General features: G+C 53.2%; 1 protein-coding gene across 10 annotated transcripts in view; it reads right to left on the bottom strand.

The window, feature by feature from the left end:
- SHANK2 (SH3 and multiple ankyrin repeat domains 2) overlaps window positions 1–14,182 on the bottom strand; it is a 684,346-nt gene extending 670,164 nt beyond the window's left edge. For 3 of the 10 annotated variants that reach the window (XM_074401831.1, XM_074401826.1, XM_074401825.1), the window contains exon 1: window positions 13,143–13,425. The gene's annotated coding sequence lies outside the window, so the exon portion shown is untranslated. The other 7 variants (XM_074401824.1, XM_074401823.1, XM_074401828.1 and 4 more) reach the window with 6 other exon arrangements.
- Window positions 14,183–14,872: the final 690 nt, after the last annotated feature.

Raw genomic sequence — 14,872 nt, forward strand, 5'->3', positions numbered from 1 at the left:
ACCTGCTGCGGGACCCACACGCAGTGCACCTCCTCCCGAGGGCCAGTTCTCCAAGAGGTTTGGAGCTGGACTTTCCAGGGCCAGCAGTGTAGAACCTTGATGAACTCTCAGTGAGCTCTGGGGTCCTGTCCACACTCAGGTCTGAGTGACCAGCTGTGACAAGCTGACCTGGCCCGTCTCCTCTCCCTAGCCCCTCTCCTGTTCCTCCAGCTGTAATCTTTGCTCCTAACTCAAAGGAAGCACATCAGCGGGAAGGGGCTTCGTCTGAGGGTGAGAAGGTGACGGTGAAAGCAGAGCCACCGCAGGGTAGGGGGCCAAACAAGAAGGGACAGACCCCAGCCCCTGGAGAAGGAACGTTACAAATCCATGCTGTCCCCAAGCAAAATAATCGGAGTCACAAATGTAATTTTAAATTTCCTAAGAGCGACATCCAAAAAAATGAAATGGGCTGGGCACGGTGGCTCACGCCTGTAAATCCCAACACTTTGGGAGGCTGAAGTGGGAGGACTGCTTGAGCTGAGGAGCTGGAGGACAGCTTGGGCAATACAGGGAGACCCCACTACAAAACAAACAAACAAAAAATAGCCAGGTGTGATGGCGTGCACCTGCAGTCTGTGGTCCCCACTCCTTGGGAGGCTGAGGTGGGAGGATCACTTGAGCCCAGGAGATCCATTCAGCAAATGGAAAGCTAAAGTGGTCGATGAACCAGAGCTGGGAGAAGCTTTCTATGAGTCAGAGAAAATGCAAGTTAAAAAGAGATACCTCTTCCCACACATTAGACTGGCAAACATCAGACAACATCAAGTCTTGCTGAGGAGGAGGGGCACAGGAAGTTCTCACACCATGTGGCTGGGATTGCAACTTGGGAGAGCAACGTTAGAGCATCAGTGAAAGCCGCGGGCCAGACAACTCCCCCTATAAGGAGGTACCCAGGGAAGCGGAGGCCCTGCGTAGAAGGATGATCCCTGCAGCACAGTCTGCAAAAACAAGATCCTGGAAACAACCCAAATGTCAAAAGGAAGAGAAAGAATAAAATGGGGTTAACCGTTCCATAAAATGTATAAACTGAGCTATGTGATCAACTCAGTGAGGATTTTAAGTGAATATTAAGGAAACATCAAGGCAAAGCTTCCAAGGAGTCGGAAGTGCCCGGATGCCCTGCTTCTCCTGCCCCACACAGGCAACCCAAGGCCCCACAGGACAAACAAATACACACCTCCCTCAGCAACTACACGTGAGATGGGCAAATGGCACACTGCACAATCAGTTTAAGATCACGAGGCAACCGAAAGCATCTAATCAGTTAATCACCTTTGGCACTGATTTTTTTTACTGGTCCCACCTTTTGCAGGAGGTGTCAAAGTAGCAGGTGCCGTCTTTGGGTGGCATGTGCTGTAGGCGTCTGTCAGGCGGATCTGGACGCTGGGATACAACAGTGAACCAGAGTCCCTCCCGTCCTGCTCCCCTACTACTTTCTCTGGTCCATATCTTTCTTGGTGCAACCGTGGGCTGTGACTGAACCCATAAAGATGAGACACCCCCACCAGGTTCCCAGGGAGCAGCACCTTGCCTCTCTGGAAGGCACCAGACATGGGGAAGAGTCATGTCCCACAATTTCTGCCACACTCAGGATCACCCCTGCTTTCTCCTGAGACCCGTGAAGAAAGGTGGGGCCTCCTTCAGTGAGAAAGCAGCCAGGGCTGGGGCCAGTGGATAGAAGATCTCAGCTTTAGTATGTCAAGACCAGACGGGCCTGGGGCCGGACACTACTTTTGAAGGTGTTTGCTGAGATCAAGGACTCAAGATATTTGCACATCCATGTTCGAAGGAGCATCATTCATGACAGCCAAAGGGTGAAGCCACCCAGGTCCCCACTGATGGGTGAACATATAAACAAAATGTGGTCCATCCACACCGTGGAATATTACTAAGCCACAAAAAGGAAAGAAATTGTGACACACGCTGCCACATGGATGACGCTTGAGAACATGATGCTAAGTGAATTAAGCCAGACACAAAAAGACAAGTACTGCATGAATCCATTTGGATGAGGTCCCTACAGAAGTCAAAATTAAGGAGACAGAGAGTAGACTGGTGGTCACCAGGGCTGGGGAGAAGAGGGACATGGTTTCAGTTTTGCAAGATGAAGAGTTCTACAGAAAGATGGTGACACTGGTTGCACAGCAATGTGAGTGAACTCAATGCACTGGAACTACACACCTAAAATTGGTTAAAGAGTAACTTTTTTTTTTTTTTTTTGAGACAGAGTCTTGCTCTGTTGCCAGGCTGGAGTGCCGTGGTGTGATCTCAACTCACTGCACCCTCTGCCTCCCACATGCAAGTGATTCCCCTGCCTCAGCCTCCCAAGTAGCTGGGACTACAGGCACGCACCACTGTGCCTGGCTAATTATTTTTATATTTTAGTAAAGATGGAGCTTCACCGTGTTGGCCAGGATGGTCTTGATCTCCTGACCTCATGATCCGCCCACCTCGGCCTCTGAAAGTGCTGGGATTACAGGCGTGAGCCATGGTTCCCGGCCACGGGTAACCTTTTATGTTACGGGTATTTTGCACAATTTATAAAATGTGCATTGGGGGAAAAAAAAGTACTGTCACATCAATTGCCACTGAACTCTTCCTCCATCATGCATCGCCTCCTTCACCTCCTTTAAATGTTTGCTGGAGGATCACCTCCTCAGTGCGGCTTGCCCCGATCACCCTGCTAAAACGGCAGCCCTTTTTGATCCCAGTCCCCACCAGCAAGCTCTCCTTTCCTCCCACACTGAATCCCTGCTTCTTTATGGCTCCCTTAATTATTGCTGGTTCCCCTGGCTAGGGTGTTGACCCTACAGGGGCAGAAATATGTGTCCGTCTGGCTCACTGTTGTATCCCAGAGTCCAGATCAGCCTAGCAGACGCCTACAGCACATGCCACGCAAAGACGGCAGGATATGCATTCTTCTCAAGGGCACGTGGAACATTCTCCAGGAGACGCTTCATGCCCAGCCATAAAACAGCCTCATTAAACATCACCAGGACTGAAATTATACAAATAGTGTGCTCCTATCACGATGGAATGAAATTAGAAATCCACTTTACAAACGTACAAATATGTGGAAATTAAACAACACACATCTGAATAGCCAGTGGGTCAGAGAATAAACCACAGGGAAATTGGAAAACACTCCGAAATGAGTGAAAAGGAAGACAAAACATATCAAAACTTATGGAATACAACAAAAGCTGTACTTAAAGGAAATTCAGATCTGTAAATGTTTCTATTAAAAGAAGAAAATCTCAAATCAGTAAACAAAACCTTGTGAACGTTAGAAAAAGAACAGGCAACTAAAATTGAGCAAGCAAAAGAAGGAAACGATAAAGGTGAGGGTTGAAGTTAATGAAATCTAGGCTAGAATAACAAAGAAAATCAATGAAACGACAAGTGGGTTATTTGAAAATGTCAATAAAATTGACAAACCTTAGCTGGAATGATCAAGAAAAGAAGGGAAGACTCAAATTACTAAGCTCGGGAATGAAAGAAGGGACATTACCAACTCACAGAATTAAAACGAATCGGCTGCTCTGCCTATGGAGTAGCCATTTTTTTCTTTCTTTGCTTTCTTAAATTGCTTTCACTTAAAAAAAAAAGAATTAAAAGGAAATGGACTGGGTATGGCGGCTCAATGTCTGTAATCCCAGCACTTTGGGAGGTCGAGGTGGGCAGATCAGGAGGTCAGGAGATCGAGACCATCCTGGTTAAGATGGTGAAACCCATCTCTACTAAAAATTAGCTGGGCGTGTTGGCACACACCTGTAGTTCCAGCTACCCGGGAGGCTGAGGCAAGAGAATCACTTGAAACTAGAGGCAGAGATTGCAGTGAGCCGAGATCACACCACTGCACTCCTGGGCGACAGAGGGAGACTTGGTCTGAAACATACACACATACATACACACACACACACACACACACACACACACACACACACACACAGGAATCATGAGACAGTGCTATCAACAACTACACACACAGAAGCCAATTAGAGAAACTCACATGAAATCCACACATTTCTGGTGGGACACAAAGTAACAAACTTGACTCAAGAAGAAACAGGCAATCTAAAAAGACCTATGACAAGTAGAGATCCAATTAATAATTTAAAATTTTTTCACAAAAGAAAAGCCCGGGCCCAGATGGATTTACTGGTGAATTCTACCCAACACTTAAAGAAGAATGAAGGCCAATTTTGCATCAACTTTTCAGAAAAAAAAAAAAAAATGGAAGAGAATGCTTCCCAAGTCATCTTAGAAGGCCAATTTTACTCTGATACCAGAATCAGACATCACAAGACAACTACAGACTTCCTCAGGAGCCAGACGCCTGCAAGTCCTCCCGTTTCCTGTCCACACTTGCAAGCCAGTCCCACTCTACAGACAGGCCAGGCTGCTCTCCCAGAGGCTCCTAAGCCACCTCAGGCTCTGCCAGCCTCCTTGACCCACAGCCTAAGAAGAGCCCCTGGACGCTCCCACCATCCTAGATTCCACAATCAGAGGGCCCGGTCCTGGCGTGGGAACCACCTGGTGGCTGTCCGCAGCCCCCAACTAAACTCCACAGGCATACCCTAAATAACAAGAAGAGGGACATGCATCATTCAAAACGCCCTCTAGACCACATCAAAGCCAGCTTTCAAACCGGACCCGTGCACTGACACAGTGGATCCCATGCTCCTCCCAGAGGCTCTCCACGTGCAGCCCCGGAGCCGGCCTATTCAAGTGATCCCTGAAGTCAAACCATTCTCATCATATCGCTGAGATGTGAGCTGCGTGTTCAAGCTCATCCTCCCCCAGGTGCACAATGGAAGCTACGGAACGTGTGATATCCAACAAGCTGACTGCAGGAGCAGATACAGGAACCCAGCCGTCTTCCATTAAACATGACAGTAAAAAGGATTTGCAAAGATGTTACACCATCCCTCTCACCAAGTGCTTTTTTTTGAGACAGAATCTTGCTGTGTCACCCAGGGTGGAGTGCCAGTGGCTCAATCTTGGCTCACTACAACCTCCGCCTCCCAGGTTCAAGTGATTCTTTTGCCTCGGCCTCCTGAGTAGCTGGGACTACAAGTATGCACCACTGTGCCTGGCTAATTTTTGTATTTTTAGTGGCGACAGGGTTTCACCACGTTGGCCAGGCTGGTCTCAAACTCCAAACTCCTGACCTCAAGTGATCCACCCACCTCAGCCTCCCAGAGTGCTAGGATTACAGGCATGAGCCACTGCACTTTTTTTTTTTTTTTTTTTTTTTTTTTTTTTTTGAAGACAGGGTCTCACTCTGTCACCCAGGCTGGAGTACAGTGGCATGATCATGGCTCACTGCAGCCTCAACCTCCCAGGCTCAGGTAATCCTCCCACCTCAGCCTCCTGAGTAGCTGGGACCACAGAAGATGCATGCCACTACACCAGCTAATTTTTTATTTTTTGTAGAGATGGGGTCTCATTATATTGCCTAGGCTGGTCTCAAATTCCTGGCCTGTGGGTAACACCCACCATGGGCACCGAGGAAGGAAAACTGTGCAGACCCCAGGCACAATTTGTGCCTGAAGTATAACTCACTGCCTACTTATAACTAGCATATATATATATATATATATATATATATATATATATTAGTTCCATATAATCTTTCTGTATAATCATATAAGGGATATAGTAGGAGCTGTACCGACACATTCAGTGCTGATTTATAGAATCCTTCCATATAACCATATAGTAGTTTGTAGTAGGAGGAATGCCCAGAGCAGTCACAGCACAGAAGCAGTACATGGGAAAACAGCCAGACCAGGACGAGAACCAAAGACCCAGGCGGCGGCGGCCCTGCCTGAAAGGGCACACGCTGTATGGCAGGCTTGGAACAAGTGTCTCTCCTCCTGATAAAGGAGTTGTGGTACCTTGCATCCAGTTCCTGTGGAAAATCAGCCTCAGGCTGGAGATCCTGGAAGTAACCGAGGGAGAAGAACCCTCTGGTGTGACCAGTCACGGCGGCTGGACATCCTGTCAGTCTCTCCTCGATTCTGTGCTAGCTCAGATCATCCTCCCATAAATATCTTAGAGAAGAGCACACGTCTGTCAGCCTCCACTGCACTGGCTTACAGTATCCTTCTATTAGAAACCCTTTGAAGTCTCCAGCCCCCAGATAAGAAGTGTTGCACATGACACCTGTTGTACACAGCCCACCTCCTCGCCTCGGTGATCTAATGGGGGTGGACCCCTTTTCTGTACATGACCCTCTACTACTGCACACGGCACGGCCCCCTACTGCTCATGGCCCACCTTTCTGCCCAGGTGACATAATGAGGTGGCCCCCTCACTTGTGACTCACGTGATTATGTATGCCCTGTCAGTAAGCCTATAGATGACGACCTCACTTATGACCCTTCTCCCTGCTTGTACCTGATAAATACAGACGCTTCTGGACGTTCGGGACCTCACCTGTCTCGGCTCATAGGTGGCATGGCCCCCCAAGTCCAGCCGCTCCTCACCAGTGTCCTCTTTACGTCTCAGATCCTGCACCTCAGCACAGCGTAAGGGACACCCCATGACCCTGTGGGGCCAACAGCCCTACACTGGCCTCAAGCAATCTTCCTGCCTCAGCCTCCCAAAGTGCTGGGCTTACAGGCCTGAACCACCATGCCCGGCCTCACCAAGTGTTTTTCTTATTTTGAAAATAGTTTTTTCTCATAAAAACACATTATACCGACATGCAATGAGTTTATTACTGCTGTTTTTAAATGCATTAATAATATTTTTGAATTCTAATAGGATAAATAACAATAGATTAGTGCTCATATACAAAAATCTTCTGGGTCCTTCAGAATTCTAAGAGAGCAAAAAGGGTTCCTTAAGCTAAACGTTTGAGAATCACTTTGCTACCTTATCTGCTTTACCTAAAAGAGAACAGAAAAACGAACTGGCGTGCCACCCAGGGGCCTTACTCTGCACAGTGGCATGGGCGGCCGCCCAGTGTGGATCCCAGCTGGGCCACGTGACCTTCAGCACATTCAGCCACTGTCCTCTGCCTTGGTTTACTCCTGTGGCAGGATGGCTCAGTCTGCTCTGGGCCTGGAAACCCAGGAGGCCCTGCACCCCATTCCCTGGGCCCTAAGCCTCCCAGGACCCACCCCAGTGGACTAGGGGTCAGGGTGCCAGCTGTCCAGACTCTCTGCCCTTCCCTACCCCCAGCGAGAACTGTGGGCACTCACTCTGGATTCTCCTTAAGAAGAGGAGGGGACTGAGGAGCCAGAGTGAGAACAACGAGGCGCAGGACACCCCCAAGCCTGGCGGTGTCCAGAGCACACAGCTGGCATCACCTGTCACTGTCTTCACCTGGGTATCACCACTGTCCCCGGGTAAGAAACACCTGCGGGACCCTGAGTGCGGTGTAATCTTGTGAACTCAGATCTTCTCCCCTGCAGGGGGTTTCAAAATGAGGTGCAAGGACCCTTTCCAAGTGGGCCCAGCTGAGTGTAGAGGGTAACCAAGTCTTTCCTGGAATTGCTCTTTGCAGAAAGGCCTCGGGTCCCCTTTCCCACCTCCCTTCCCCAGCATCCCTGAGATTTTACATCACAAAGGCACTGCTATCCCCGGGAAGCTGGCGAGGTCGGGGTGCAGCTCCAGGTGAAGAGCCCTCCCGACACCTGAAGCTCAGGCAGCCGGGCACCAATTAAAACCCCAAAGACACCCACTGCCTCGTCACTCAGGGGTACAGTGCCAGCAGCATTTCCCCTATCCCATCTCTCAAAATCTGTAATATATTTAGTTTTGGACCAACTGTGCCCCAGCAATGACTGTACAGTTTTTTCAATTCAGAAATAATTTTTTAAATACTTAGCAACTTGAGGTCACAGGAAATTTTATGAAAGTCAATTTATGTATATTTTTCATGCAGAGAAGTATGCTAGGTTGATTAATAAAAGACCCATGAGCATAAAAGTCTATTACGTTAGGATGTAATTCTTGGGGGAAGTGGCTGCATAAATTCAAGAAGAGAAAATAATGATATAAATTTTCTAACGCTCACTTCCATATCTGTCAAGGAAAAGTGGATATGGAGTCATGATGGGTTTATACCACAAGGAGTCAAGAGTTAGCCAACAGTTACTTTTAAAATATCGGTATTTACCTCACAGAGGTACCGTAGCCTTTACCAGTATTTAAACCCATGAAGAAAAATGTTAGATGTTGACCTTAAAACGTGTGAGAAGCCTGGTAAATGATTAATGGCAGAATCTGAAAGTTCACTGGCAATTCTTTCAGCTTTGCTGGATATTTTAATTTCTCATAAGAAATTGTTGCAGAAAATGTACGAGAGGATAAACTGCTTTTTGAAAATAACACTTTTAGGGAGAGGAAAAAAAAAAAATGGAAGCAGCAGGCCCCAGCTGGGCCCGGCCACGCTGTGAGGCTCATTACCTCGAATTCGCGCCTCCTGGAGGGGGTCTCCGGTGAGGCCTTTCTAAGTCTGGCATCTCAGGGCTGCCCCCCACTGTTCTTCCTCCCCCTCCCAGGGGACTCCAGTGCTGCCTTTCTACTGCATCAGAATTTCTGGGAGGGGCCAGGAGTCCTGCATCCCACCATCTGGAATCTGCAACCTCAGATTGGGAGTTTGTGGCCTAATTCCACTCACATGCCCCTCACTGAGCTAACCCCAGAGCAGCTACCACGCCCAGCAAGGACAATTTTCAAACACCGTCCCCAGTCGTGCTCTGGTGCAGCTTGGGGTTCAGCAATGACATCTGGCAGCCAATCAGGGGAGCCCGGCGTGTTCCTGCTGTTGCCCACAAACTCCTGGCAGCCTCACACGCTTTTAAGAGCTTAATCTCCCAGGGAGCAGGCTGCCTTTCAGCCAGCCCATCCCCAAAGGCCCATCCCCCAGGTACCTGCATCCAGAGAAACCCAGGCTACGGTCCCTAAACCCAGGGCAGGCTCTGGGTACTGGGCACAGGCCCATCTTCCTCTGCCTTGTGAAGACTGGAAACCCTGAAATGCAGGGAAGGCTCGCGTCAGAGGCACCTGTACCCCAAAGCCCAGCATCAGCACTGGCCCCACAGCCAATGAGACAGCTGTCCATCAGCAGCATCAGACCAGTCCTTGAATCTGCTTTCAACAATGGAAAATGAGCAGCACATCAAGAAGTCTGATCAGAAGCTGGTTTGCACCTGCTGACCGCAGCGCTGTTTCACAGCACAGAGCGAGAAGTCTAATTTTCCAACGGCTGCCTGGCTGCTTTGTCCAGCTGGGCGGCGTGCATTTAGCCGCCGTATTGTGTGGGGTCAAGGGCTCCCCTACCTACTAGCTGTGTGGGCTCAGGCAAGCGGCTTCACTCCTCTGAGCCTCAGGCTCCTGATCTGTGAAATGGGAGTCGTAATGAATCAGCGCTGGCTTCTGGGACTTCTGTGAGACTGACCGAGAGAATAAATAGCAAGAGTGTGGCACGAATGCCAACCACAAGGAAAATGCCCAGTGAGAGTCTCACTACCCAAGCTGCAGCTGCTGACGTTATTAGCGGGTGGCTCTGCTCTGTCCCCACCCTGGGAACAAGGACTGGATCATTCTGACAAGGGCCCACGTTCAGCCCCAGGAGGATGCCGTCAAACAGCCCGGGCCTCCTCCAGGGGTCTGCATACCCCCACCCCACAGTGGGCTGGGGACCCTTCCTATGCCCTGCATCACTCAGTGGTCACCTCCATCACAACCCCTGTCTGGTGGCGCCTTTTCCTCCCCATGAGCCTGGAAGCTCCGAAGCAGCCCCTGCTGCCGGTCCAGGCCTGGATGAGGCGGCAGGCCCTCAGATGATTACTCCTGCGGAAAGAAACACATCCTAAATCCCCTCTGGCCATCAGAGAGTGACAGGTCTCTCATTTTGGGTGGGAGGTTAGGTGCAGTGGCCAAGTCACAAAGGTCACTCAGCCCCGGGGGGCTGCAGACTCCAAGCCCTGCACTAAATATGCGCCCAGTCTCTCAACAAGCGATTCATTCTCCCAGTGCCCAGGTGAATGGCAAGACGGGGGTGCTCCAGGGTCTTTGTCGAGCTGTCATACATTCTCCTCCCCTCTCCTCTCCTTCCTTCCACAAATTCCCCAGTTGGTAGAAACCGAGAGGGTCAGGAAATTTGCTGGAGGTCACAGGGATGAAAGAACCCTCAGGATCCCTCCCTAAAGCTCACAGTCCCAGTTACAGGACATCTGCGGGCTCCTGAAGAGGCTGCGGCGTCCATTTCCACCAGCTTTTCTCAGCCACACCCTCCAGGCTGCCCCCAGACTCCAGGTACTACAGCCCCACGTGAAAGCTCCTCCTGGAGTTTACAAAGCAGGAGGTTGGAATTCCAGGCAGGTGAGAGACCTCAGGTGTGCGGGAGACCTCAGGTGTCATCCCAGAACTCTGTTATGGGCACAAGCTCCGGCCCCACAATGGCTCCCAAGCTGAGCCTCACTCTAGAAAAGTCCTCATCCCTTATCAGGTCCCACAAGGATGCCAGAGTCTCTCATCTGCAACTCTGCTACATATTTGGAAATAAGGCAAGTAGGCTAAAACGTTGCCTTCCTATAAAAAGCCATTTTTAGGAGTGTGTTCCTGTATATTGGTCAATTCCTGGCCCGTTTTTCTCTCCCATCCTTTTCTTCATCACTGATGAAATATAAAATGCAATGCGGTCTCGAAATTCCTCTGGGCAGCACTCACATCTGGTATCACCTGGCTCCCCAGCCCCCCTGCCTAGACCAAGATGGCTGGAAGCCAGTCGGGGCCCTGCACACAACCCTAAGCACCTGAATAAAGAAATGAATGAAAATCTCCTTGAAACTCACCTGAATAGGAACAGGGCTTTCTAGAGCAGACTGTACTTGGAGAGAGTATGCACAAGGAACCCTCACGCAGAGCCCCCCTTTCCTGGGGGGATCTAACTGGTTAAAATCAGCCCAGTGCCATCAACCCAGCCCACTGGAACCATCTTCATGGGCGAAATCACCTACTCAGTCACCTTTGACACTTGAATTCCAACCTCCTTCCAAAGGGACCCAAAGAAGCACCAAGCTTTCCACCCAATTCTTCCTTCCAGGAAAACAGGGAATTCCTGGGTGTAATGACAATCAAAGGCCTTAAAGCCAGTGCCCCCCGGGAGCTGGGTCATCCAGGTATTACTGGTACACCCGGGTTCCTCTGAGGACAAGGGTCTCCCTCAAGCCCCATTTAAGGACACTGTGACATCCGGCATAGAAACCCACAGCTCTTACCTACCAATCCCCCCGTGAGAGCAACCAGCGGCTTTCCCCACAATTAACACCGAACCCAGAGCGGGCCCAGCTGGCTCCCCTCACTGCGCTCCTGCAGGCTCAACCCTTTTATGATCCTCAACCTTGTTTCCAACCCACAAGTAGTTGGAAAACTCCAAAATCAGTTGGCCCAGGGGCTGTTCTGGATCTGCCGAAACCGCCGGGGCACCAGGCTCGGTGTCTGGCGCATAGGAGGGCATCACTAATTACGTGAAGCGGACCACAGAGCACCCGGGTCAAGGCTGAATCGGCCAGGCCGTTTTCCTCGGGGGCAGCACGTCCCTGTGTCTGGGTCTGCAAAACCGAGGGTCACATCCCAGGTAGAAAGCAAACCGCCCACCCCCACCGGGGGACTTTGAAATTACCTCTCTGGATCTGGCAGCTTAATTAGCTGATTGGCCTCATTAACGTTAGAACTTGAGTTTCGAACGAAAAAGAGGTCACGCAACTATCCAATTTACTACCTCGAATTTCCACCCGAAAACCACTTTTATTTTCGGATGGCCTCTGAGGACGCCCAGGACCTTGCCCGCAGCTGCCAGCACCCCCCGCCCGAGGGCCCTACTTGAACCCCCACACTTGAATCCCCCCACCTGCGCAGCCCGAGCGCCTTCTCATACCCAGGAGCCCCGAGCCCCTTTAAAAGCTCGGCGGCGAAAACCCACGGTCACCTGCACCACCCTTTCTCCCTCTGGGTTCCCTGGCTTCCTCGCCCGCGCGCCCACCCACCTTGAGTAGGGTGTCCGCACTAAGACCCACCTGGAGGGCGCCGCGCTGCGCACCCCCACACCCGCCCCAAAGTCCCGGAACCCGGGCGGCGAAGCCCGCTGCGGTGGTCGCACCTGCTGGCTCAGTCCGGCGGCCCCAGCCCGGTGGCGAGTGCGCTGTCGGCGTCTCCGGGAGCGTTCCCCTCGCCTGGCGCCCGGGGCCGGGGCCGCCCGGTGGAGGCGCCTGGGCCGCGGGCTGCGCGGGCGGAGCTGCCCGGCCGCCGGGGAGGAGGGATGCCCGGGCGAAAGTTGCCAGGGAAACTTGATCAAGTCGAGCGCGCCGGTGCCAGCTTCCTGCATAATTCACCGGCGGCAGCGGCCGGGCTGCGCCCGCCGGGTCTCCCTATCCCAGCTGGTGAGCCCGGCGGACGGGGGTCGGGCACCCGGAGGTGGCTCCGCGCGACCCTCGGGCCATGAGCGCCCGACCCGCCACCCCCGGGCCCGCACCAGGCGCGCCGGCCCCGGCCTCTCCGCGATAGCTGCTGCAGCCGCGCACGCCTGGATGGGAGCTGGGTGCGGGGCCAGGGTGACCGCAGCGGGGTCTCCGGGGACCGGGAGGCCGCGGCTCGGGTCCCCGCCCCCGCGCGCCACCTGGCGGCCCCGCACCGGCTCCTCGGCTGGGCTCTCTAGCCCGGGTCCTAGGGCTGGCGGGCGGCGACCTGGGGCGAGGAGACCCGGGAGCGCGGCGGTGATCGCACCACACGCGCTGTGCCAGAGGAAGGGGCAGGACACGCCGGAGACCACCGGGTCCGTGCACGCAGGGAACAGGCGGGGGCTCCTGCGCGCTGCGCCTACGCCGCTCCCAAAGCTTTCCACACCCGCCCCTGCCCCGGAAGGAAGGCGCTCGGGGGGAGGGGCTCGCTATCGAGAATCGACCCCCACCTGGGCACGCGGCTCCCTCCCCCCAGCACCCGCCTCTCCAGCCTCTCTGGGTCCAGGACTGCGCTTTCCCGGTAGTTGGTGCTCTTGGAATCGAGACGCACCCAAAACGCCCTCAGTGAGCAGGGCCGGGTGCCCAAGAGGCCCCTCCCGTCCTCCCCATCCGCAGCCTCACCTGGCTCGGGCAGCTGCTCCGCGAGTCGGGGGCGGGTCCGAGCCCCCCGGGAGCGCGGGAGTCCGCGCACACCTGGCTCCCGCGGCGCCGCGCCCAGCCCGCCACAGCGCGGGAGCCGCGGCCGCCGCTCAGGTGCAGGGGGTGGGGAAGGACCCGGCCCCGCCCCGCACTGCCGCCCGCCGCCCGGGGTCCCCCGAAGCGCTGCTCGGCCCCGCCGGCGCGGGCTCCGGCGAGGGTGGGGGAGGGGCCCTCTCGCTGCCGAAAGGACGCGCGCGGCCCAGGACCCCCGCCCCCGCCCCGGACCTCCGTCCCGCGCCCCGGCCCCGCTCCCGCTCCCGCTCCCGCCGCTGCGGCTCGGGCGCGCGCGTGGGGTCTGTTGTGGCAACCCCGGGAGATCGCGGGGTGTCCAGGCCGCCTCCGCCCCGCCCCGGGCTGCGTGGCCCACGCACCTCCCCCTCCCCGGCCGAACTCGGCCGAGGAGAAAGTCCCTGAATTTTGTAAAGTCCGGTTCGGTTTGCGCGATTATCCTGAACGCAGCTGGCTACCGCCACAGAGTATTTATAATAATAGGATTCGGAAATAGAGGCCGACTGCACATCAAAACGTTTGCAGAGCAAATAAAAACTTTGTACCCGGGTAATATGCCGTCGTCTGCTGCCCAGGCCACCAGGTCTGGGGCGCCTTCCCCCCAGGGGTGCACCGCGAGGTCTCCACCAGCTGCCCTCCAAGCCAAGAAAAGCTGGGGGGTGGGGCGGGGAGAGCATAAGCCAAAGGCTCAAGCGAATCCCGGCGGCAAAAGGCACCCTCCGGAGACTCCCAGGCATGCTGTTATTATCCAGGACTCCGGATTGCTAGGTTTGCCGAAGCCCTAAGGGGCTGGTCCGGAGCTCTGAGCTGTGGCCGGGTTGATTTACTCCACCCTGATCTGATGTGTGAGCCATCGGCTGATAGATTTTCTCAAGACCTTAATCATTCACTGGGACTCTCCCCCAATACAAGCTGCGTGCTTCTGAGTAAGCTCTTGAAGTTTCTGTGTTCTGGGTTTTCCAATATTCTGGAAGGAGTGGGTGGGGATCAGAGTCCAAGCTGTGGAGAACTGCCTCCAGAACCCTGGAGTTTGACATTACGCAAACCCCAAACTGTGCCCTCCACACACACACACACACACACAGAGAGAGAGAGAGAGAGAGAGAGAGAGAGAGAGAGAGAGAGAATGTGTGTGTGTAAGTCTAACAGGACATGCCTGGAAGGTTTGCATGGGCTGGTGACTTCAACATACCAAAGGCAAAGTTAAATATTTGCTCTAGATACTTTTTTTTCCTGCTTGCATAATTGTCCCACATTTCAAAGAAGTCTTTAAAAGCACTTAGGTTTTTTAAAAAAATAAAAAATAAAAAGTTGTGTTTGGGGCCTGAATATTTCACAGGACACACGTGGAGTAAATATTGTGACTCCTTGGGGGCAGCTGCCTTCTGCAAACGTCTTTCTTGCAGCTGCTTCCCTAAGCATAGATTTGATAAAATATTTTGTCAAATAAATAAAGGAGGCAATCAAATAGTAATAATCCCCAAACAGGAAGAAGGTCGTCCTGGCAGGATCCTGCAGGCACCCTTTCTTTGGCATGGAAGCTGGGGCTCCTGGGAGAGGTGTCAGCAGGACAGCAGATGTTCTTTGGGCTCGCCAGTGGCAGACGCAAGACCTGGGTGGCAGAGAGTGGGGGTGGAGCTCTA

Source organism: Saimiri boliviensis, chromosome 6, assembly GCF_048565385.1.
Source record: "Saimiri boliviensis isolate mSaiBol1 chromosome 6, mSaiBol1.pri, whole genome shotgun sequence".
In the NCBI taxonomy this organism is placed as follows: Eukaryota; Metazoa; Chordata; class Mammalia; order Primates; family Cebidae; genus Saimiri; species Saimiri boliviensis.